The 25,890-nt window shown below is 29.8% G+C and overlaps 1 protein-coding gene across 1 annotated transcript in view; it reads right to left on the bottom strand.

The window, feature by feature from the left end:
• Positions 1 to 25,613, bottom strand: part of LOC108560283 (cholecystokinin receptor-like) — a 108,808-nt gene extending 83,195 nt beyond the window's left edge. Inside the window, exon 1 of the mRNA XM_017917761.1 lies at positions 25,489 to 25,613. The gene's annotated coding sequence lies outside the window, so the exon portion shown is untranslated. The remainder of the gene's footprint in view (positions 1 to 25,488) is intronic.
• Between the last annotated feature and the right edge of the window lie 277 nt (positions 25,614 to 25,890).

The following is a 25,890-nucleotide window of genomic DNA, read 5'->3' as shown; positions in this document are numbered from 1 at the left end:
CTCTAACAAAAAAAAACGCTATCAATGTCATTTAAACATTCTTTTAAATCTTTGGTTTAAACATATGTGGCACAAACATCTTTAATTTTGTCTTCATTATTTTTATTTATGCTTAACATGGTTTTCTAAATCTTCTATCGGTATAATGATTTCTGCATTCAATATATTTCCAACATCTTCTTCATCGACATTTTCTAAACCTATCTAACTTTTACAGCTGAGTAGAAGAAAACTAATTAATTTTATTTGTTAATAATAATACTTGTTTTTTTCCAAAAAAATATCCTTTTTTCAAATATACAAATTACGATTTATCAAGTAAAAATTTATCATTTTTTAATAATATTTTGTTAAATGATGACATGATATTGAAATAAATATTACATAATAAATCAATAAATGAAATTGTTTGGAATGATGTGGTGCGGATGCCGTGTCACCAAAGGTCGGATAATCTGGATGCTATTGTATATGCATTATATAAATTGAATGTCTAAATCGATTTGGACGAATACATATTTTTGCCGATATTATGTAGCCAGAGCCTAACAAGTTAATAAAAATAGAACGAAAGCGCCCTTCGGAGGGTCCAATCCGTGTTCGGATTGACTTGACGAAGCAAATTTTCGGGGATCCAATTTCAATGGAAGACCCTACACTTCTACTTCGATCTATTATTTTTTTCCACTCTTTCTCTCATCTTTTTCTTTTGATTTGCTTCGCGGCATTACGTGCCTCGGATTAAGTATGTAAAGAATGTCTTTGCACAGATGTAATTATATGTCTATTGTGGATTCATTCCTTTTCGTTTCTTCTTACCGTAGACATAAAAGTGCGGAATAATATAAAACCTGAGATCATTTTGATCATTCCATGGAGTGGTCCGGATGCGACAGGATTTATGTGCCTGGTAAAACTGAAATGCGAGCTCATAAAAAATACCAAAAATAAAAGAAGGAAAACAAAGCAAAGGTGGTTCTAATACACTTTATTTAAATTACTTTATTTAAATTAAAAAATGTTACCGCATTTTTTTTTATACAGTATTGTTTTAATACCTTTTGCAATAATTATGTTGTAGCTCTCGTAAACTGTAGAAAAAATTGCTTTGAATAAAATATGGGCCGTAAAGTCACTCGTAATAGACGAGCATAAATAATAGAGCACTTTTATTAGCGCATCATGAGATAAAAGCGATTTAACGCTAGCGATCTGAACTATAACTTTCCGAATAACGGGAAACGTAATCACATCATTTCTCTAAATAATGTTACATAGTCGTTCATTTTATACATGCAATATACTATGAGGTTCGTTCATATTGACATTTAGTAATAAAATATATTTAAACATGATTTAGTATAATTTCTTACATAAAATAGTAATAATATAAATTAACGAAGAAATACATAAAATAGAAATAAACCGCACAAAAAGTAAATTAATGTTTAGAAAAATAATAGTTTTTAGAATTCATTTCTAAATTGCTCAATTAAAATATAGTTTATTTTTAAATTTCAAACCCTGAATGATTTATACAAAAAATGACAGTTTTAAAGTTTTCAGAGAAAGATTTTTTAAAATTATTTTTAACTTAAAAAAATCTAGAATATTACATAAAACTATAATATTTACTGCATAGAACTATATAGAAAAACGAATAATAATGATAATGCCAATAAAATACTACTTTAAACTACTACAAAATTTCGAGAAATAGAAAAAACAATCTAATGTTTACATGTCTTTTTTAAGGCAAACCAAGTCACTTCTTTAGGTATCAATTATTTGTCCATAGCAATCTTTAAGGAAATTTACAATTTTACTATACTCTACTTCATTGCATATGTGAGAATCTCCGATGTTGTTAAGTATACAAATATTTCAGAAATTGCCTCTAAATTCTCATGTTGGCAGTTATGAAAAATTATATTTCGAATTATCTAAACTTCTACAAAAAATCGGGTTTTCAAAACCGACAAACCATAGTACTAATTGAAGACGAACTATCCGAGGTTTCTTCAATTTAGTGACAACAATTACAAAGAGTTCTAGCAACACAAAATAGTAATTTAAAAGCAAAATAAAAATATTTTTATCGAAAATTAAGCTTCGCGAATCATGAATATTAACTTAAATTCCATTTAAAAGTAATATAAAGAAAACGATTTTATAACTTTTTATACTTAAAGTCAATCAATTTACATTGTTTAAATATTAATTGATTAATGTTTCTTTTGATACAACAATTTTATAAATTTTTCTACTAATTTTTCGTTTAATTTAACATGTCATATTATTCTTTTTATGATTTTTTTTTGCCGAAACTTCTGGCGCATTTTAACCTCCGGGTTAATATAGACGGAAATTAATATTTTAATTATAATAAAGCCCTTCCTTTTACTTTTTTCTTGTTCTTCTTTTGCTTGTTATTCCTTTTCTTTTTTTATTCTCTCAGGAAACGCCCATGGAACTTCCATTTAATACCTCCACCTTATATGTTGAGATTTCGTATTGCATTGTTTTCCTTAATTAGTTTGCATTTACATAAAAATGAATTGCATTTATAATTAAAACAAAAAACTATGGTTTGTTTAAATTAAATAAATTACTTATATTCATCTATTGTACTTACATTAATTTATTTTCAGTATATTTAAATTTTATTAAAATGCTCAATTAAATTTAAATTGTTTGTAAATTTTCAAACTGCACTTTAGTAAATCCGGACTCATCGAAGCCCTAGTATATGAGACATTGCTGTATTTACTTAATGTAATTAGAATGTATTTTGTCAGAGACAAAATATACACGGTTATGCTATTGTTTAAGATTAAGGAGGAAGACATTTTCTTTTGGTATATGCAAAGCACTTTAAGTTGAGGGTTAGAAGCTGTTTATGGAAGAGAAGTGGATGGACATTGAGGAGAAGTATTAAAGGCAAGGAAGGATGAAGGATCGTAGAGAGTTTCGACCATTTGGTCGACGGGACTCCATAAAACGAAAGGTTCAATTTAGGAAGTTGTCGAGGGTGCCGTGAACTGGCAATGATGGCTGACTCTTAAAGAGATTTATACGAATATGGCCAGTAGCATAAGTCACTCCGGCAACAAAGAATCATCTATATACTTTCATTATACTTATTAAATGTAATAATTTATTTCATTTATTTTTATTTTTCCCTAAAAGTACATACAGCAATACCTCGCATAGTACGGCTTCGATTAGTGCGAATTCTCTATAAACAAGTTTGAATAATTCAAAACAAACCAAATTTGAATTAAGCAAAATAGAAACATATTGGCAACTCGCTTAACGAGTTTAATCCGTTCCAAAATTTCCGGATTTTTACTCGTATAGTGAAACATATTAAAACATACACATAATATGTGTGCACAAGTTTTGAAAATGATCTAACAGTCGCACAATCCGGGACTTCTCTTCTCCTCGTCATTCTTAATACGAAACGTCGCTCGTTAAGCAAGTAATTTTTCTAACAATTCATTTTGCTCGTTTAGCGAAATGCTCGTTAAGCGAGGTTTCACTGTACATTAAAAAATATACTGCAGAAAATGAATAAGTTTATTTTTACTCTAGTTTAGGGAGCATTTAAAGTCTAGGAAGCCAACATACCTGTCACTATTTCCTTGTGAATTATCTAACATGGCTGTGAGCGTAATTTCTCATCAAGAGAGCCACATGCGGCTCTGGAGACGCCTGCTCTATATAGACCAGTTTATTTTTTATATATTTAGTTCCTCGATTAGTCCGGTTTCAAACAGTCCGAGATATTGAATATACTATTTTTTTTCCTGTTATTGACAAATTACTGTTACTAGAATTGGATTATTAGAAATGCGAACTCTCAAATGCATAGATTTGATTATACTTTATGTCATCGCTAAATTGGTATATCACATAAAATATGACATATGACATGATGAAATTGCATTTTCGAATACAATCAATTCAGAAAAATGTACACGATTTTATAATGTATGATTTGAATACATATAACTTATTGACTTAGGTTATTACACAATCCTAAATTTATAATAAGATGAGGTGGGTCAATAATTTCAGACCTTTATGTCCTCTACTATTATTTAATCATACATTTTGTACGGTTTCACAAGCAAAGCAAATGCATAACTAAAAAGTTGTACGTGCATGTAATCATACAATTTAATATGTATTTACCTTGAGCTAAGCGTATTTAAATAAAAATTATCAATATACAGTAGAGCAATTCCTGGTATAATGCAGCTTCGATCAATTCACTGAAGTCCTGTTCGAAAATTACAAAACAAACTCAAACTAAATTTGAAGAAAAAAAATAGCACACATAATAGTTTATGTATACATAAATTATTTGTTTTCTTTATACAGTCGAGTCTCTTTTTGTGCTGTTTTAAAATCTTCGATTAGTCTGTTTAAAAACAGTTTGAAACGATTAACCGGACTATGCAAGGTATTGATGTATTTAGAAATAATAATTTAGTTTTATATTTACATAAGCGACTAATAGCCGCCGAATGGTTAAGTCGCCTTACCCGAGAACCCTCTCCCATCCAACACTATCACTCCTCTCCTACATAAACAAATGATAAGACCATAGAGGTCTAATGCATTTGAGATAAAATAAAGTGTTTTTCTCGCGCAAATTTAGAAATATAGAAATAGTTGTATATATGTATTAACAACCATAGTTTAAAATTTTATATCTTAAGTATCCTAAACACTTCAAATGTAAATAATTGCTTCGGCAATTATCTCCATAATATTGTTAAAAGTGTAAGAAATATAAACCGATGCAAACCTAAAACAACTATGTTGAGAGATTTGTAATTAGAAAAATGTTTGTGCCCTTGAAAATTGTATAAGGGACAATAATTATGTATGTAAATAAAGTTATTTTAGAATTGCTTTTTATTTTGCCAAGATTTTGCCATCGTTCATCACAGATGGACAGTGAAAGGTTCAGCATATGGATCTTCAGCCAATGGACATTGATAGTGTTAAGGATACCACTAGATTCACATTGAAAGGAAATTGTGGAATCGCAGAGCATCAATATACTACTGAAGTTAACCTACAAGACGACAGCCAACCAACAAATTAAAAATCTAATCATCCCTTTAATGTCAACCGCGATCTTAAATTTACTCAATGTTCACATTGATGAACAGATTGTGAATAAAATTATACGACATAAAAAATATATTTACCTAAACTATCAAATTCATTTAATATTATTACACCTATCCCCCGATTTACACGGTAGATAGGTACTTAGAAAATCATGTAAATCGAAATGTATATAAAAAACGCGTAGGATAGGTGTATTTAAAAATATTTTATGTTGTCTATGTAATTTAAAATTATAAAATTTGTACAAATATAATGGACAAATATTTGTAAGCATTTAACACAAATAGTGGGAATTCAACACAGGAAGAGAGTTAAAGGGGAAACTACATTAAACATGTGGTTTAAACTTGAAAAGCGGAAATACTGATAATACCTATTCACAACCAACTGCTTCAATAGTAATTATAGACTGCCGCTGCATGAGATAACATTCATATCGCAGTCAAAACTATTACAACTATTACTATTACGAAAATAAATTTTATTTTTTGTTAGTAAATTTATACAATTTCGATGTTATTTATTCAATATATAAACTTTATCACTAATGTTGGAATTCATGTTATTTTCTATTTTTTTTTATTAAAATGTATGTATAACAATATATATTTGCTACATATTTATTATATGTAAATTATTAATTATAAGCATTTTTTATTCATAAATTCTGAACTAACATTGTTTTATCAATATTGATTACAATAATTATGTAAATAAATGCTTACATAAATAATGAATTAATGGATAGACTATAAACTATTTTATATATTCATATAAAGCAATACCTCACATAATGTGGATAAGCGATTCAGTCAATATGGGATTTTTTTTGAAACCGAGAACAATAAACATATAAAAATATTTGTACTGTTTTTAATATCATTTTCTCTCAATTTAGTTTGTTTGAAATTTTCAAACCGTACTATTATCCATTTGCACTGATCGAAGCCGCACTATGCGAGGTATTGATGTACTAGGAATCAGCAACCTTTTTAGAGCAATTAACCATTTTTAAGATATTGCTTGTTACAAATATTTTAGGAACGCCACGTTTACTATTGAAATGAATTTTTCAACAAAACTAAGAGCCGCAATTTATCATCAAAAGAAACGGATGCTGCTCAAGAGCCGCGGATTGCCGATCCCTTTGTTAAACTTAAATCGTTTTTGTCAAATTATGAACTAAATATATTTGAAAAATAATAATAAACACAATATATTGTATAACAACATACAAAGGGCTGAAGATAATATTTTATTATAGTAATTGAATTTTTTTTGTAATATTTTAAGTATTTATATATTTCAAGTCTGTTAAACTTAAATCATAACTTACAAGTAATTTCTTTTTCACATATTCCGAAACACGTAATCCGCTGTCTTGATACGCATTTATATAATTTTTTTTTTTGTAATTTGAATGTTCACCGAAGCTAAAAATGATAAATTATTCCCATGCGATGCGCTTCTAAAAATAATAGTTTATAAAGAACGTAGTAAAAAATAAAATAAAAAACAATCACCTCATTCCCTGCACGTTATTTTCGCCCTTTGTTTCGTCCTTATATATATCGTCTCTCTCATACTTTTTTTTTATTCTTCTGCCGAAGAAAAGGATGGTGACGACAAACAAAAAAGAAAACTTTCAATTTGGGCACGTTATTTAAAGTACAAGGCAGTGATTCCTCTCGGCTCGGATCTTTTTGAAGTCTCCGAGAATCCCCGTTGCCACGTAATTCGTGGGAGTGTAGAAACTTTCATCGTGTTCGCGAAACAATTTTTCACCTGGCCACCGATGTGTGGGCATAATAAGATTTTTTTCGCTGCCTCACGTCGCAAGGGGAAGACAGTCGCGTACGGCATACATAAACAAAAGCGTGCGGCGTGTGCTACTAGGATCTGGTGGGAACATACAGAATTGACTTTTAGGTCTATAAGTTTATGGTGTACGGTGTCCTTCGGGAGAGGAGAAAGCTTCAAACTTTGTTGCCGATGAATGGGGACTACGATGATAACCTTAAGCATGCGTGTGTTTGTTAGACGCCAGGATAGGATTCAGCAATTGATACAACTAGTTATTAAGTTCCTTGTTAAGATTAAGTCAATATACGTAATATCAAGTAATAATGTGCAAAACTAATAATGAGCAATTAAAATATTCTACAAGTCTATTTATAATTGTTCCAAACTGGGTCTAATAATCTAAACTTTTCAATAAGTTCAAACATTTCACTTAATATAAGCAATTATAAATAATAATTAACAGAACCAGCAATGAACAATTAAAACGTTCAATATCCATTGCATCCATTTAGTATGATACAAAACTAGTTCTAATATTATAAACATTTTTCAATAGGTTAGGTTAGGTTATTTTATTAATTCAGCAATTAAAAATTGAAAATCACTTAGAAAAACCCTAATGGTTTGTGATGACAACTTAAAAATGTACATAAGGCCATATAGCCGAATGGTTAAGTTGTCTTTTCACAAGTTTGTGAGCTCTGGTTCAAAGGAAAAAACTGTTTAATGTTAATAAATATTTAATTACATTCAAATGTATTTAAGAAAAGTGACCTATTATTGTAAATTATTTTTGCTAAATTTCGAAGTTGCTAACTCCGGTTCTGGAAATGTGAGTGCGAAAATGAGGTGAACGAAGGGCTATTCGATGCTCTCAAATTAACACACGATTGTTCGCTTGGGTAAACTTTAATGATACAATACAAGTGATTCTATGGTAGGAACGAAACCGAAGTAATCGAAATATACAAAGTTTTGGGCAATTCAAGACCATTCGTAGACTAAACTATTATTATCCCATGTATCGTTCTATTTAATTGTCGTCGAATGATCATGCATTAATATCTTATTTTGTAATTGTTTCTTATTACATCATCATTAACGTTCAATCAATATGAAGTTATTAGGTTAGAAAGCCAAATTACACATTTGTAAATTAAAAATTAAAATAATATTTTGAACGCATCATATGTGTATTAAATAATTTTAACTTACATTTTGAATAAAATTCTTGTAAATGAAAAAAATTGTATCATATAAATTCGTTACATTTTGTAGTAAATAATATACAGTAGGCGGAAAGAATTTGGTTGATAGAATTATGAGCAACAAAAATTTCTTCTTCTTCCTTCCCCATCTTCATTTGGCTTCCGCATTACGCGCCAATAAGCCAGCCTCTGGCTGTGTTCTTCGGATTTCTTCTTCCGTCCAAATAGTTAAGGCAACCAACTTCTTCCAATTTTCCTCTTCAAAATAAATAATCAAAACAAACGACTTCTTCTAACAAAACTAAAAAATAACTATTAAATCCAACTTAAACTGACTTCTATAAAATATGTACATAGGAGAGATACGGCAAGACAGGTAAAGACACTAAAGGTAACGGATCGAACAAAACAAAAATTTGTAACACCTCACTCAATAAGTTCGTATGATGACATATAGATGGCGCCTCTATTAACAAATCTATATGATTTAGGAAGTGCCAACCTTCATACGACGCCTGTCAAAATTTGATATCAATCTGACGTTTAGTTCACAAGTTACAGTGGTTTTAGTTAAATAATAAATTAAGTCTAAAATGATCATCGATCATAAATTTAAAATGGTAAATTTGTATTGAACTCTACAGTAATTACTAAACTTTACGATTAAATCTATAATAATAAAGCAGAAATAAATTACATATATAATTGTAATTGATATTGCATAATATTATTTGTATTTGGGAATTTTATATGATACGTAATGTACCAGAATGATATTTACTCCTGTATTTAGGTACGTAAACATATACCACAAATATATCAATAATAATATACTAAAGTGGTTAGAAAACAGGGAATTTTGTTGTTTCGCATAAAAAACAGATTACGTCTATCCTTGAACGAGAACTTGCTTCTAACCCATTCAATCTAATTATAGAAACACATCTATTTGTATTCATGAAACTAAGTGGGGTCTAATAAAAGTTAGCTAAGTGGCATTAAATCATTTGTTCCTAAAAAAACAAAAGTTGTTTTTCAATTTGTTAAAGTCTAACGATATGTCATGCCAAATTAAAAAAATATCGATAAGAATTGATAGGAGAATATGCAAGATTAGTGACGTAAAGTTGGTAGAAATTCCACCACCAACACAGCAAAAATTTGTTTTGCGATTCTCTACGGATTTTTGACATCAACATTTTTAAGATGAATAATTTGAGCCATCTGGTCATCTTAATTTCTAATTTATTGGATGCTAATTTTCTATCTTCAAGTACAATTTTTGGCAGTATTTTTCTTATAATTGTAGACTTCGTTAGTTATGAGATGTAACGTTGATCGAGGTATATATTGTAAGTGTTATAAATTGAAATGAGCAATGTAAGTATTGTAATTAGAAATGAGCTATTAATATTACCATTTACAAATGCGTTTTATGTTAGTAAATTGCTTCTTTTATAGAAATATTTGTACATTACATGTAGTATATTTGATATTAAACACATTAGTGATTAGTCAATGTTACTTATTGATTTATATTTGGAAATTAATGAATAAAAATGCAAAACATCATTAAGTTGAACGATTAATCATATGATGACATGAAATATAACGTACTCAGTTGATATAAGTGAACTGTTACATTATTGTAAATCAATAAATTATTTAGCAAATATTATTAAAACTGAAGATATATGGGAAGTTTGGCTTACAACATATATTGAGATCTCCTAAAATATGCATACAATAATTTTGTTCATTTCTTCATTTTTAGCGGAATAACCCAATTATATACATGCATGATTGAACATATGAATCAAAGATGCATAGCGGGTATTTACACTATTGTTATAACTTTCAGTCGGGTAATAGAATACAGTTTTATAACTCCAGGTGAGAGTAGTAATTTAGACAAAAATATATATTATTTCCTTGAATTGGATGTAATAAGGAATAATTGTATTTCCATAAAGTCAATGAAGTGAATATAATAGTTATTAGACAAAAACGCATACGAAAAGTGATTTTAAGAGGATGATACTTTAGACACATACTGTTATATAGAAATGTTTTATATAATTCCGACTGATTTGGAGGACCAACTTATTAAAATTTATATTTAATTGAGCTTCTCAGACGCCTACTATTTATTATAGAAAAATAGTTGTTAAACTAATTAGTCAATAATGTTTATAGTTTTTTTATGAATAATAATGTAAATAGCGCCAATTATCATTTGATGATATTAAACTTATTAATTAAAAAAAAATATAAAGAGTATACGATTGCAGAAATGCAATTAGTTGATGTAATTGGTAATAAATTGTGTACAATATAAAGAGATGAAGTTTCTAGAGAATTGTATATCATGTATTACGTGGAAGAAAATTGCAGTTTGCGTTCGTTCCATATTAAATTCGGAAACAAAGTTTCTCGTCTCTAAAGAATTCCTCAACGTGCGTTATACGTTGCACAAACGTCGGAACAGAAGTTCCCAAATCCTGGGGGAGATGTGCAAAGAAAGAAAGAAAAAATCCGCGTGAGACTTTTCAATGTCATCCGCACCTAACGTACAAAAGCAAGCATCGAAAATTTCCATTTTTCTTCGCGGTAAGAATATTAAATAAAAAAAAAACAAGCAAGAAATTAAGCTACGTTTCTACCCCATCTTACAATATACATTTTTTTTAACAACTTCTGCGGTTGTAACTTTGAAGGAATCGATTAAATTTTTAATTACCCCATCAGAAAATTGTTAATTGCAAATTGGCCTCGCAGTGTTTTCATTACTTAGGCCCAACCCCCTCCCTTTGCGCGATATTCGTTGCGAGCCTAAAAGCCGATGATGAGATTTCAGCCCCTCGTCGTTCTACACTCTGACCGTTTTATTTCGTGTATTTATTTCTCTCTCTTTTTTCTCTAATTAAAATGCAAAATAGTACAAACGGCTTACAACTGTCGACGATCATTACTTCGCATTCTCCATTCGAAACAAGTTAATTAGTTGATGCTCGTAGGTTAATGAAAAAGCGTGTGACCTTCGTGTGCATCTAACGTTTAGACGATTCAGACGAATGAGAAGATAATTTTGTGGGACAAATTAAACGCGTTTTTTTTAAATGCGGCGTGTAATTGGCGGCAAATTCAAATTACTATGATTTTTTTAGCGCTGTCTCAATCACATGATATTCAATGCACGTACAATTACCAATCTAATAGACGGATTACTCAGTTTCACACACAATATACGCAATCAATTATGATCCAATTTATCTTCGGAGCTCGTCGTCTGCGCGTTTAATTGCATCCAACGCTCTACATCAGAGCGACATGATAATGGAAATAAAAATCGGCTCGTGGGGGATTGTCTTTTGATGTTGACGACCTTCGATGCATTTTTATACAACGCTAATAACGTGTCGTTATTTTGTGACAGCAATTTTCTATTGAAGAAACTGACCTGATTCCCACGTAATTGCCTCTTCTTGCCATCAACTCCAGTTTGATCACAAACTAATTTTATTTAACCTATATATGATGTAATTTACAACAAATAACTTTACACTTACTGAAATAACATTGCGGCAATTTCAAATACCCGTATTATTTGCAAATCGTTTGAAGCATTGCTAATTAACAGTTAGTTATTTGAACAGCCAATACATTATTTTGAACTACTTCATTTAACAAAATATATAATTCTACATACATTATTTAAACTTCATTTTTATTTACATATTTACCCAAAAAAAGTAAATTCCTAATATGTTATTACGTAAATATTTACTTCATTTAAGTGTATGGTATTAAATGAAGTAAATATTTACTTTAAATGTAGGCGATTTTACGTGTAAATTTGCCTTATCAAAATAAAAATGTCTATTATTTAATTTTGCTTAACTAGAGAGCTAGAATTAATCGTAAGAATTTTCAAGATTTCTGTTTCCTGGGAAAAAACTGAAAAATTTCCCGAAAAAAAATGTATACTATGCTCTAGCTTCCTATACCGCAAGTTTTTACTAAATCGAAAATATTTTATTATTTTTGCCTATTTGATAGAAAATTTTAACGAAAAAAAATTCAATGTTTAATAAATTTGTTTTCTGTGTATTAAATATTTTAATGGGAATAGAAACTTAGCTTAATATATCTATGTTCACAATTACAATAAAGTATATTCCAAATTTATATATTTGGTATCTTTTTTTTTTGTAAAAACAATTGTGTGTAAATTACTACTATTACTTTTTAATTGTGTACTTTGTATATACAGTAATACTTTGCAAAGTCCGGGTTATCCGTTCCGCCAATATCCCGCACTATTTGAAACAATGTTAATCGAGGTTTGATTTGACTGTATAAAAGAAAAAAGACGATTATTTATAAGTTAGTTTGTTTTTAAATGTGAATCCGAGGAGGAACTGCGCGAGGACTGTACCTAAGTATTTAAATTTCCTGTTTCCCGGAAACAAATAAAAAACTAACAAAAATTACCTTCTATTAGTAATAATTTAGGAGAGATCGATATGTGTTGGAAAATCCTATTACGTTGTTCAATTATGAACAGTTTAAGATGTTATCAAGAAACTTGAAATACGTGAGGTAGGTAGGTAGTAATAATATAACCAAATAACCGATACAAATAGTTTTCCTTGAAGCTATCGTTTCGAACCACTGATTTTCTCCCCTTTCCTTTAATACCGATCAATTTTAATAACATTTACGTGGTACGGATAAAAAAATTAAATCGTTTGGAAAATGTACGTGTAGCGTATTTATAGCCAAAGTTTTAATTCTAAGTGGATGAAAGAAATGAAAAGAAAAAAGGAACTTTAATGAGTACTTGAGTGATGCTTAGTCGTAGCACCAAGAATATATAATTCATTATTGATGGCGACATTAAAAGTTCTTATTAACTCCTCCAGTCTGCCGTGAGCCGATAGTTCCTTAAAAGTGGAAATTAAAATAATTATGTCGCCTGAAATTGTGTCGACGGAGTTCGCATGTCGACCGCATGCGAAGCCATTATTTGTTATCATTACTATTATTATTATTGTCATCAATTACAAAACTGATTAATCTTTCGGTCGGGCAATAACCATTTCTCTTGCTACAACAACTGCTGCTATCACACAATACACCTACTACTACAAAATACTACGGCCGTTCCAGTTTCAGAAATGGAAAACTATCGTGTGCAGGTCGCTTACAGAAAATAGCAATCATTCATTATTAAAAGTGCATTAAGACTTGCCGTTGTAAACAATTGCCTTTTCAATTTTTCAAATTTTCTTTTCCCTGTCCTCAATATTATCGCAACCTCAAATCTTCAGCTTCCGTCAATTTTTTCAAACGTTTTCCATTCCCATCCGTTATTCATAAATAAATATTCATTAAATCCGATTAAATTATTATAACTTAACTTTACTTCTGGTAAAAATAGATTTACTCATGTTTATTTTTAACCGAACAAGAAAACGTATATGCATACATTTTAGTTTCATTCAATTATCGGTACAAATCCAACGATTTTGTACGTGCCCTTCGACTTTCAATTTTCGCAAAGTAAATTACCTTCTCTACATGATTAATGTAAACAATTTGTGCAAAACTCTTCTCCGCAGGCCTACAACAATCTGAACCTAAATTGAATGACTCCATCCGCACGAGGACCGCAGGAAATTGCAATTTGGGCATACTAATCAACATTCCGTACACGAAAACTGTCTGCGCCTGTATTTATTTTTTGTTTTTTTTTGTACTAAATTAAAAACGAAACACAAAAAACATAATTTACCAACAATCTGAATCACTTCTGCTCCAATAATATAATAAAAGCATAAATTTTTGTTTCCAACTGAATTTATATGCAAATTTTATGAAATTGAATTCTTTTTAACTAAAAAAAATGTACACAATTCATAATTTTGACCTGGATTTATCTATATTTTTTGTTGTATTTGAATCATATTGAGTTGTGTTGAGATATGAACTATTTATTTTTTTATTATTTATAAACACAGATTTCATTCGATGGTAGATAAACATTTTAAATCCGCTACTGTTGTTTTAATTTGCTAAAAAATATCCCGGATTAAACAAACGAATCTGATGCACGTTCTGCGATTCGATTAATGGTGAAAATGAAATTACGATAAACAAAACAATGAAACAAAACAACACAACAGCAAAAAATGGACAACGTGCAGCGAAATTATAATGGAATAAATGCATGCACGTGTAATTGGCTTACACAGCTTTGCAATTAGGTGATACTATGTATTCAGCATAGTTCAGAGAAAAAAAAGACTTCCTGGTAATTATCAAATAACGTGTTTATTTACTTATTGTTATTTTCTCGTGAATCAGAGCATTTTAAATAACCTAAAGATCTAATCGTCCTTTCCATTAAATCTTATCACGTGGATGGAACAGCTTTTTCTACTTTCTTCTCCCCAAATGTATTGCCGCTGTCTGAATATCCGTGAAAGTAATTTCCTTGTTTTCTGACATCCTTTCGATCACCATTTTCATCTGCCATAGTCCAATTTATTCACATTTATTTTGTTTTGTATGTTATTTTAAAAAGGATCCCAATTTTATCTGCGTATCATTATTTCTCCGAGCATTTCTTTAAGCAAAGTTTATGAATACATCTTTTGTTAAAGCCCACCTTTGTAGAGTGAAATAAATCTACGTGTCCCATTTTTTTTGCACGTTACTTTTGTACGCAATTATCCTCTTGCAGCATAATTGAAACGCGCCTACATAAAACACTTGTAAATAAAACGTATCTAATTATAATATCCAGAAACAGAAAATAAACTTTACGCTTTTCTGTACCCGGATTTAAAAGTAACGTTATTTCTGCGGATTGCAAATATTGATCGTTTGGCTAATTGCTTTAATTTACTTTTTAAATAACTTTTTTCTGAAAAATAAAGTATTCATTTTTTTGTTGATGTAACGACATGATTAATAACTTGAAACCAATTACCAACAGCAGCCCCAGGGGAGAGAAAACGTCGTGTAACGAATCTCGTCCGCCGCCAAACAAAACAGGTATAAAAATAAAGAATTAAATAAATTTAGTGGACTGATCTTTCGTACTTTCGTGACTTTAACTTCTGAAACTTTCTCTTCCGATGAATCAATTATTCGGATGCGGATCTTTCCCGTGACTTAGCTCATCATTCATTCATCGCTCAGTTCTTACCTGTGCTAACTCATTTTCCTAAAAGTTACCCAACTTGATTTCGTTCGGAATTAAATGCGAAAGTCGCAAATGAAAAAGGTAACGAGGATCGAGTCTGTCAATGGGATTGTGCAAAGTTGTGCTACTTGTTGAATAAAGAGGAGACTCTGACACTAGACGGGATTGAAAGGTTTCGACATTCCGCAATGGAAGACGTCCCAAACCTGCGGAGACCCGAATGGAAATGGACGTGACAATGGGTCGTTCGCAGATCATTCGATTCCGGAACCGGAACTGATCCAATCCCAATCCAATTCTACCCGTGTCTAGTATAAACAAAAATTTCTGTTCAGATAAAAAATGTTGTGTTAGACTCTGGAGAGAAAAACTAAAAAACTGTAGAATATTTCCAAAAGTGTAAATATTTAAAAATAGCAATATCTCACATACTTTCATCTTTCATCTATCCGAATTCGGTTTAAATGACAAAATTAAAAAAGTATTTATTACATAAAAATGATCGCATTTTTTTTCCTTTTTACAGTATATTTTTATATACAAAGTCCTTGATTAGTCCGGTATTTTGAGAAAACTGATTATCCAACTATTGCTTTAAATTTATACATGTTGCTTAATAACTTCTTCAAATCTTATAGAAAACCGTTAATTACATTTCTTTTTTAAATTCAATAAATAAAATTTATAATTGAATATATATAATATAAATATTTGATACTTATACCAACTATAAATTAACATAAAATGTATTAACTCCATATAATTCAACTCTCACAGTTTACATGCATTTTCATATTTTTTTTAAATCTTTACATTCAACAATGTTCTGTTGGATTCTAGAGAATAAAGCTTATAATTTTGCATGTGTTTGTAACATTCCAATTTAAGTTAACAAAAAATAGCTTTAGCTAAAAAAAGGCATAAATCTTAATTTTCTTTATCATTTATATAAAAGATTAATGGCACGGGAAACATTCTTCTGATTACATCATGTTTAAAGGCCCGCAGCCAAAATCGTATTCCATTTTCTAAATTAGGAATTTGTGCTTAAAACGTTGTAGCAATTTGTTACCGCATTTAGTTTTATTATTATTTTTTTGTCCTTATTTTATAATTTATTATTTCTATTTCCGCAATTTATTGCATGTACGAACTTCCAAATGTGGCGACTCGAATGCGATCGTGCCCGGCGCTTCCACCCACGTCCATATACCAACAATGCGAAGTTCCTAAATAATTTAGTTACATACATCCGACATAGAACAATATTTGTTAGAGAAAATCAATAAACTTTGAAGTATAAAACTTGAAAGCAATTTATATGAATCAAAAGAGATGTGTGATTATTCTTGATTTGTATTTGTTTTACTGTATGATCCGAATCGATTGAAGTTATTAAATATTAAATGTTAGGGGGAAATGGATAATGATAGTGGTTGGAAGTCTTTCGTGGAAGTTCAGTGTTGGAGTGACGGAGGAGGAGGAGAAGGAGGAAGAGGAACACAATGGCACCGTAATTAATTAAGCATCGGGATAAATAGTTTCCACTTCGTCTATAAATTTCAAAACAAACCGATGCCATTTGGGATTCAAACTTCCGAATGATTACACTGGCAAAAGCCCGTGCGGAGCCCGAATCAGTTTGCTCTACAAATGCGAATCATTTAAATCCCGCGAAACACGATCATTAATGCAAGGATAATTAATAGATAACATGAATATCATTTTATTTTTTTTTATCAATATTTCAATTAAATAATATTTTACGTATTAAAAATGTATATAATCATAACTTAGTTCTCATAACGAAGTTCACAATTTGTATGCTTATTATCATTAAGCAATTTAATTCAACTGAAGGATAGACAACAGTTTGAAAACTGCATATTTGAAAACGATATGAAAACGATTTTGAAAACAAGTAAAAGATATAAAAAAAGTTCATAGCAACGACTATAAAGAAAATGAAGACAAAATTAAAGAAATTCTTATCAAAAAATTAAAAAGTTGCTTAACTCGTAAGTACTGGTCAAAGTAATCCACTTGATATTTGTTTTCATTCACATTCTATTGTAATTTAATTGTGGTGTTCAATTTTCTTGCTATTCTAGTATTTGTAAGTGCACTTTTCAGTAGGAGCAAAACAGTCACGGCGAGAAGTACTTAGTTTATTGTAGAGTGTGCTTCGTATCAAAGTGACGTTCTTGAAATATCATTAATAATTGAATTTCAAAGTGGAATAACTTTGGTTTCCCATGTACCAAATGTCAGTAATGAAAATCAGTAATTCTGATATCCAGTTTGCTCCACACTAATAGAATTAATAAAACTAAAAAAACCTAATATCATGCATTTTTATAATGAGCAGGTCGATAAAAAATATGCAATGGCTTTATTTCCTTGTATATTAATATATAAATATCGGTTGTGTCATCAGTAGAGTTATATATGAATCCTCAACATTAGGAAGGAAGAATTCTAGGTATTCTTTGATAAAAAAAAAGTAGGACGTGCGTTGTATAATCGAATGTGCAACCAAAAGATTCCCCGAAATCTTAGAATTCATATTGCAATTATCATGAAAGATGTCTGTTGAAATACACCATGTTTTGAGCAATAAAATCAGTTTTAATAATTAATATGTGTTTGTTGTAAATAATTTGTTCTATTTCTTCATATTTAATAATAGGGTCATTTTGACCCATATTTTATCTGCTGGTAGTAGTTACGGATTAAATGTTATATAATTTTTTTTTAAGTGAAAATGATCCTTTATTAAGAACATATTTTATTATTAATCGATTAGTTGATAAATGAAAGACAGTATTTTATACCTATAAAAATGAAGTTTCGCTTAAAAAAAGTGTTAATCAATGTATGACTGTATATCGAATTGAGAATATTATGCTTCTTGCATCAGCCAAGAACCGTGAATAAACCTGTAATTGATTTCAGAGCTAAAGTCGAAATCGAAAAAGTTTCCCATTTTCGCGAAGAGAGAGAAAGCCCACGCGCGTTCCGCACTTCAGTTTTCCGGCTGTGCCTTTGCCGCCCTCGCAAATATTTTCCACCCTTCATTTTTCCCACTTTAGATATATATATATGTGTGTGTGTGTATGCATGCGGTAGCGAAAAACAAATATAAAGCAGGCCGCAACAAAATCCGTTTCGCAAATACGAAAGCGCACACTATTTGTTCTTAGTTTTTGTTATTTTCCATCATTTTTTATGTATATATATATATGGGTAATGTTTCCATTCGTTTCGCTGCAGGCTTCCCGAGCGCGGTTCTCTGGATTTCCTGTCGCCTTTTGCATTTTTTGCAAACGCGCGCGTCCCTTTATGCGCTTCTAGAGTGTAAAGCATTTATATGGCTTGTCCTGCGATGGGAATACGAAACGGGTCTTCGAGAAACGGTATAATGTTCTCCACGGAATCGTAGCTGGTTGCGGTTTTATTTATCAGCTTGGGAAGTTGAATTGGCCGTCGTTCATCATCAACAGCACCTTCCTTGCGTTTTAGTCGGCATTAGCATAATTGGCTTTGGGGGGGATTGTTTTCCAATTAGAGCTTCCGTCACTCCTTCTGACAGTCGCTGACTTGAAATATATGCACGACTCTATACCGCGCTTAATTCTCGTAATTCATCATATCGTTTGTTACCTGCTTCGCAAGGGCTTTAATATTCATTTCGGAATATTTCTGTTCAAATTATTAACAATATAAATCCACGTTTAAACAAATCCAACCAAATATAACATAGTTTAACTTTAGCTAAATTTTATTTAAATTGATTTCCATTAAAGAATATTACTATTAAAGAGTTATTCTCAGGATTTTGCGCCTGTGCATTCTCGGGAATTTTAAATGTACATTTCCCGTTTTCTCGATAAAAATAACAAAATTTCTTACTTCACTTAAATCACTACACTAAATCGAAAATCAAAATCTCTAAAATATTATTACAAAAAAAACAATAGTTTATGAATTTTGTCTATTATTTGCAACGAAAAAAATCTAATTAATTTGTAGCATTTATTTTGTTTTCAACATTTTAAAGAACTATTCAGACACTTCACATCAGAATCTTTATTCTCATGTCAACTTTCATAATTCCCTGACCAAAATACTGCGGTTAATAGCAATTTTAGTATATTTATTTAGATTTGTTTCATTTTTATAATGTTACTCGATAATTTAATATTCCCGGGAATTCTTGGGAAATTAATTTGAAATTTACCGGAGAAGTAATCATCTAATTGCTAAATTTAATTTGAAAATTCTTATTTCAATTTAAATAACAAAACTAAAAATAATATTACTTGAAAAAATTTAGCTTAATTTGATTAATTTTGAAATTAATATTTAGTGAACATTGATATTATGACATTTTTTTAAAATAAAATTATAATAATTAAAAAATAAGCAAAAACAATAATTCAGATATATTTCATGGATTTAATTTACTCTTGTTTTTATATTTTATTAATATTATATATTATTATTGAAAGTAGTATAAGCTAATGGAGCTAAACAAACGTTTATTTTCTTTAACAATTTTAATAATTATTATTTCATACTCAAGTTTAACAGTTTTATAGTGTTAAAAACTTCACCCTAATTTAATAGTGTTTACCAATATTATATATCTATTTAAACGCAAACACTTAAATATCTCAATATCTCAAAAAATGGACATAAATAATATTTTTGCGCTCAAATTATTTTGATTAGTTTATCAAGAAATCGTGCTCCATTGAATGTATAATTATAAATATAAAAAAGAAGATATCTATATCTTACTAAAAATTACTCATTTTTTTTTTCAAAAGTGGACTTATAACCCTTTATACTTTATATATATATATAAAATCGTATCTTCGTATGATTATAATCAGATTAATTTGTACAGCGTTCAGTGAAACACATAAGGAATATATCGCATAGTACGGGTAATCATTTCCGCCAATATCTCGGACTGCATAAAACTGGACTAATCGATAAACTAAATACATACCAAAAATAAACCATACAACTTCTTCTTTACTGTGGTTTTTTACATCCTGTTGTACACTCAGTGTGTGTCGCAAAGACACAATTACGCCAGCCTCGGTTTTAGTACGAATTCACGGGTTCTAAAAAACATAGGAGAGACAATGCAAGCCAGGGTTCCTGCGGCTCCGATGAAACTATACATAAAAAGACTTGACTGTGCAAAGGGACAAGAAACAATCAATTCAACTATACTCAACTATTGTTAATTCTGTGATGAAAGATGGGGCTTTTGCTGCAAGCACCGAGAGCGCTCACAAAGGACCTGGCTTGACCAGGATTCGAACCGGCGCCCACGAAATCGTGGGTAGGGCGATTTAACCATTCGGCTATTAGTCGCCCCATGTAGATATAAATCTAATTATTGTTTAAGGAATTTAAGATTTTATAACAACAAATCATATTTTATTTTGTAATCTCCGCTAAGCAGTTAATGGAGGAAAACTACTTACGCTAATTAAGTTATATTATATACAAATCGCAGTTACAATTTATTATTTATTTATATTTTATTTATATAATATTGCATTTTTGAGTGATTTTCATAATGTAAATACAATAATTATATACAAACTGTGAATATTAAATCAATCTGATTATATAGATATAGTAATAAATTGAACTACAAAATTCACAATGTAAAGGTCCCTCATTATCAATAGTTAAAGGTAACGTCTTCGTATCAGTATTCGCGCTTTGATTGCTTCCGTACGAAACTGCTCGTTACACAAACAGACTTAGATATGCTACGGTTTAATTACTTTAATATCTGCCGTTGTAGATGGATTTGCTTTATGCAAAACGGAATCCCGCCGCGGTTTAATCATGGCCTCATGTATAGCATAGCAACATTCACCTGAAGCGGATTCCTCGACCCGTTTCCTCCTGCAATCCTGCATCTCGAAGTGCATGTCACCAGATACATTGATTGATATCGACCTCAGCGCTGATTAGACACGTCTGTCTTCATTGCATAATAACCCGCAGGCAGTAGTAACCCATGACTTAATCATCACATTGCAAATGCGCCTGAATTGAATCTCCACTTCCACCAAAAAGAGTGAGATTACGCAATATATACGCCTTTTTAATAGGTAGTCGCTAAATACGTATAACACATAATCCTTCTTTTATCCACTAATTCCCATCCGGCGTTGAGAATGAGGACGCTTGCTTTCAGATCCTGAAAATTCGTCCGAGCTTAGGATTTGCGATCTGAATATGAAACTCGATCACTGCACGTCCGGTCCAAAAAAAAATTGGCGGATCAATCAACATATTTCTTATTCTTTCTATATAAAAGTTTAAAGAAATATGAAATTTTGTTACAAGAAACTACATATTTTATAAAATTATAAGTACAAGCACATTTCAGCAGAATTAATAAATCTTCTTCAAAGCTTACAACTGCACCTCTCTTCAACAGAGTTCCAATGAAGCATATTAATCAGAATCAATATCGCATTTCCAAACATATTATTCATTCTTCCGTGCAGCTTTACGAACATTACGGAATTTCTTAAGAGTTTTGTTCAACTTCTCAGCTTATATTTTTTTTATTCACGCTTCTTTTCCTGTTTCATCATAGACAATTGAAACTTTTATTGATCATCGATTATGTATTACGACATGACGCTTCTATTATATAAAGTTATCACACTTGAACAAATGGAACTAAAATTATTGAAATCTGACGTTTTCGAATAAACTTAATGGAATCAACGGTGATTGGTTTTTATTGTTTCGTTCGGAAATTACAACGACGGATGGTGATAATAATTCAAGTGGGGACGTACGTAAATCTCTCGATAAATTTGAACGATGTTACGGGTTCGGGTTTAAAGCCCTCGACCAAATGTGCATACCAAAAGGGAAAGGGTAACGGCGCTAAATCTTTGTCAGTCTTTTACTCTTTTTTTTTAATGGATTTATATAGGTTTGAATCGTTATTTCTGCGTTACAGAAGATGGAAATCGTATGCTTCACGAAGCGAAATCTCATTTTAATGAAGACTAATTGCATAACTCTATTAGATAATACAGTAAAGTTATTATTCAATTAGGAAAATTGCATAATGAAATAGTGTAAATTAATTAAACAGTAATTGGTATTTCTCTTATTATGTTATTTTGTTAAGTTTGTATTGTGTTTGTTGCAATCAATATTATTATATTATTAATATTTTATTGTTTTGTAATAAAAATTTAGAACTGGAGCTATTTTTATGGCTACGCAATAAATATGAATGTCTCTTAATGAAACAAAGAAAAACTATAAAAAAGCAATATATAAAGAAAGCTTTATTTCTATTAATGGAATACACTACTTCCTTTACAAAGAATCGATAATTTTTAAAACTCCTTACACTTACAGCATATATTATCTAATATTAATACTTTCCAAATGTATTGGGTTAACAAGAAAGTAATTCCTGTTTTAACAAATAGATAGTTTATGTTAGTTTTGAAGGGCTTCAGTCAATGAAGTCAATGATTAGTTATGATAATTTCGGCGCCGTAACAAAAGGTCACAAGACAAAAGCGCGCTGACAAAAACGCGCATTAACAAAAGCATATAGGGCAAAAGAGCGCTGTGAAATAACCACGTCAAATTCACGAGATTTTGTATTTATTTTTAAAATACAAACCCTACCCAGCTGTTAGTGAGCTAAGGCACTATATTCACTCTCGTGCGTGCATTAGGTAAGTGATGTCGCATCTCACATATAGCTCTGACCTTGTACCATTTATTTCAAAGTTGCATCATAAAATTTTCACTAATTATGATAAATATATATAAATATAATTTGAAAATATATAATTGTTAAAAGTTTATTCTTTGAATACAAACAAATAATACTAAGTTTACTTATACACACTATATTAAATCATAAATCAAAATTGCTTAGATATATGTGTATATAAATGATATACATTAATTTTAAATTTCCCAGGAACAAAACCTAAAATCCAAGAAAACTGGTTAATATCTCTACTCTATATTAAAATATGATTTACATCTAGAAAAAAAACAAATGAATTAAAGGTTTATTTATAACAGAATATAAAATAATGTGAGTAATCTGCATGATATTAGGGCATGTAACATGTGAATTATGAGCCTCGAGATTACCAGAAATAAACCTCAACCTACTTTCAATATCAGTAAATGATTTCCTATATCAAATACGTGCGAAATAAATGAGAGAATTGCAAATTTATATAAAAAAAATAATAATAACTTAATAAAACGCAATGAAAATGAAACGCCGCACATAAATCAATACTTATTTGCGCATATTAAAATAAATTTTATATATGGAAATATGCAAGGATTAATGGTGTGCATTTGCCAAAGCTTTGTTTTTATTATGTGTTTTCAGTCGGTATTTCCATATTCAATATATTAATAAACTTAATAATAGCATTTAAAAAAATATACACATAAAAATTCAAAATCCAATAAATGTATATAAAATTGTTATTTTTGTTATTATTTATTGTCAACACATTAAACAAATAATTAATTCACATTTGTGGTATTAATAGAGTTAAGATTCTAAAGTTTCTTAGAGTTCTACCGTTATACCAAAACTCTTAGTACTTGTGAATAAGAAGTTCTTTGAATGTGATGAATGTCGCCATAAATTTGGTATATGTGCTTGAAACTATAACTCTCAAGGGTATTATAGAACGTACATCTGCAAGAAGTTACAATGCTCAGGTATATAGAGAATTTCCAGAATAACCAAAAACCAAACTGCAAAGCAATTGACAAAGAGATTTTCATCTTACTCAAAATAACATCATTTTTTTTATGAAATAAACTCAAACAAGTTTCATAAAACATACTAAATAAATGCTTGTGCAATTATTAATTAAATGATATAATTACAAAGTAAATAATTAAAATATATAAGAAAAAGTGTTTATTTACTTAAATTCAATTCAAAAACAAACGAACATAAAAAAGCAGTGATTTTAATTATTTTTTTCGAAAGGATCAAATTATTATGAAAGAGTTAAAGAGAAATTAGTTTACTGAACCTATTTTAAGTTTCCTATTCAAGATTTAATTGCATTACATTCTAGTTTATAGCAAACGATTAATCATGTCGATGTAAGGTTGAAAAATTGTATAAAAGATGGATGTTTTTTTTTATAAATAAATCTTAGGTACTACAATGGCTAATGACCACAGATTTTCATCCTAATATTGTAATTTTTCTAATTAATTTGATAAAATAATTTCAAAACTTTATTATTATTCATATGATATTCATTAATAAATATTTTATTATCATTAATAATTTATTTTGTTATAATTTTCAATTAAAATCAATATTTTATTATGTATGTTATGTATAAATAACAAATTTAAATAAATTATGTATTCAATTATTCGTATCAATTCAATCTAGTAAATACATGATAACAATTTCAAAATAATATAGTAAGTAGTATAATTATATCAGAAATATATTTTTTATCAGTTTTAATAATTTATTATTATCAATTAAAATCAATATTTTATTATGTATATTTTGAATTAATACCAATTTTAGTTAAATTATTTGTGTAATCATTTGTAACAATCTAGTAAACACATTAAAACAATTTATGTAGTAAGCAGTATAATAATATCAAAATTATCTTTTTTTTATTAGTCAGTATTTTATTTTGTATGGTTTATTACAATAACAATTATAAATAAAGCATTCCTTCATTAAAAGTTGATAAACACATGATAATAATTTGGAAGAAATATAGTAATCAGTATAAGTATATCATAAATCTATTACACATTATTGAATAATAAAGCACAGTCATTAAACGTGGACGTGGACCGGAAATAAAGTTGGATAAGTCGGAGACCATAAAAATAACATAAATTGTATCAAGCTGCGATGTCGATTTAGGAAAAAAAAAACAACGAAATGCACTTAGGTGCAGCGCTCAGACTATTTCTTCTGAAACGATTCGATTTTGAAATAACAAAAAATATCAATTACATTTAAATTGTTTTAGATTGTTTTGTTGCTGTAAATAAAAAAATGTTTACCTGACGCTTCTTCCAATTAACTTTCCCACTAGTTTCACTAACTTTTTTTTTTTTGAAAAAAGTTCTAAGTCAACATTTCCATGTAGCGAGACGCGTCTATTTTCCGGAGGATTTTCCAGCCGTGGTTTCCGTTGGACGACTGAATGGAAAGCAGCCGCGCACTTCTAACCTAGGAGTCATGCGCTCGCGTTCAAGTTTGGTCTGCACTCGTCCTCGCGAGGCTAAGAACCAGAGGACTTCGCCCTTCCTCTGGAATTATTAAAAAGCAGCAACAAGTACGTTGAAATTATTATTTAGGGGGGGAATTGAAGAATCATGGATTTTTGGAAGATTGTAGTCCTAATGCGAAAAGCCTGTCCGGTTCGCGTGGCAAATCCCAATAAACCCGTTAACGATTCTCGC

This window comes from Nicrophorus vespilloides, unplaced genomic scaffold (genome assembly GCF_001412225.1).
Source record: "Nicrophorus vespilloides isolate i.1.1-1 unplaced genomic scaffold, Nicve_v1.0, whole genome shotgun sequence".
Lineage (NCBI taxonomy): Eukaryota > Metazoa > Arthropoda > Insecta > Coleoptera > Silphidae > Nicrophorus > Nicrophorus vespilloides.
The sequence above is the reverse complement of the archived record's forward strand: the minus strand, read 5'-3'. Positions and strand labels throughout refer to the sequence as shown.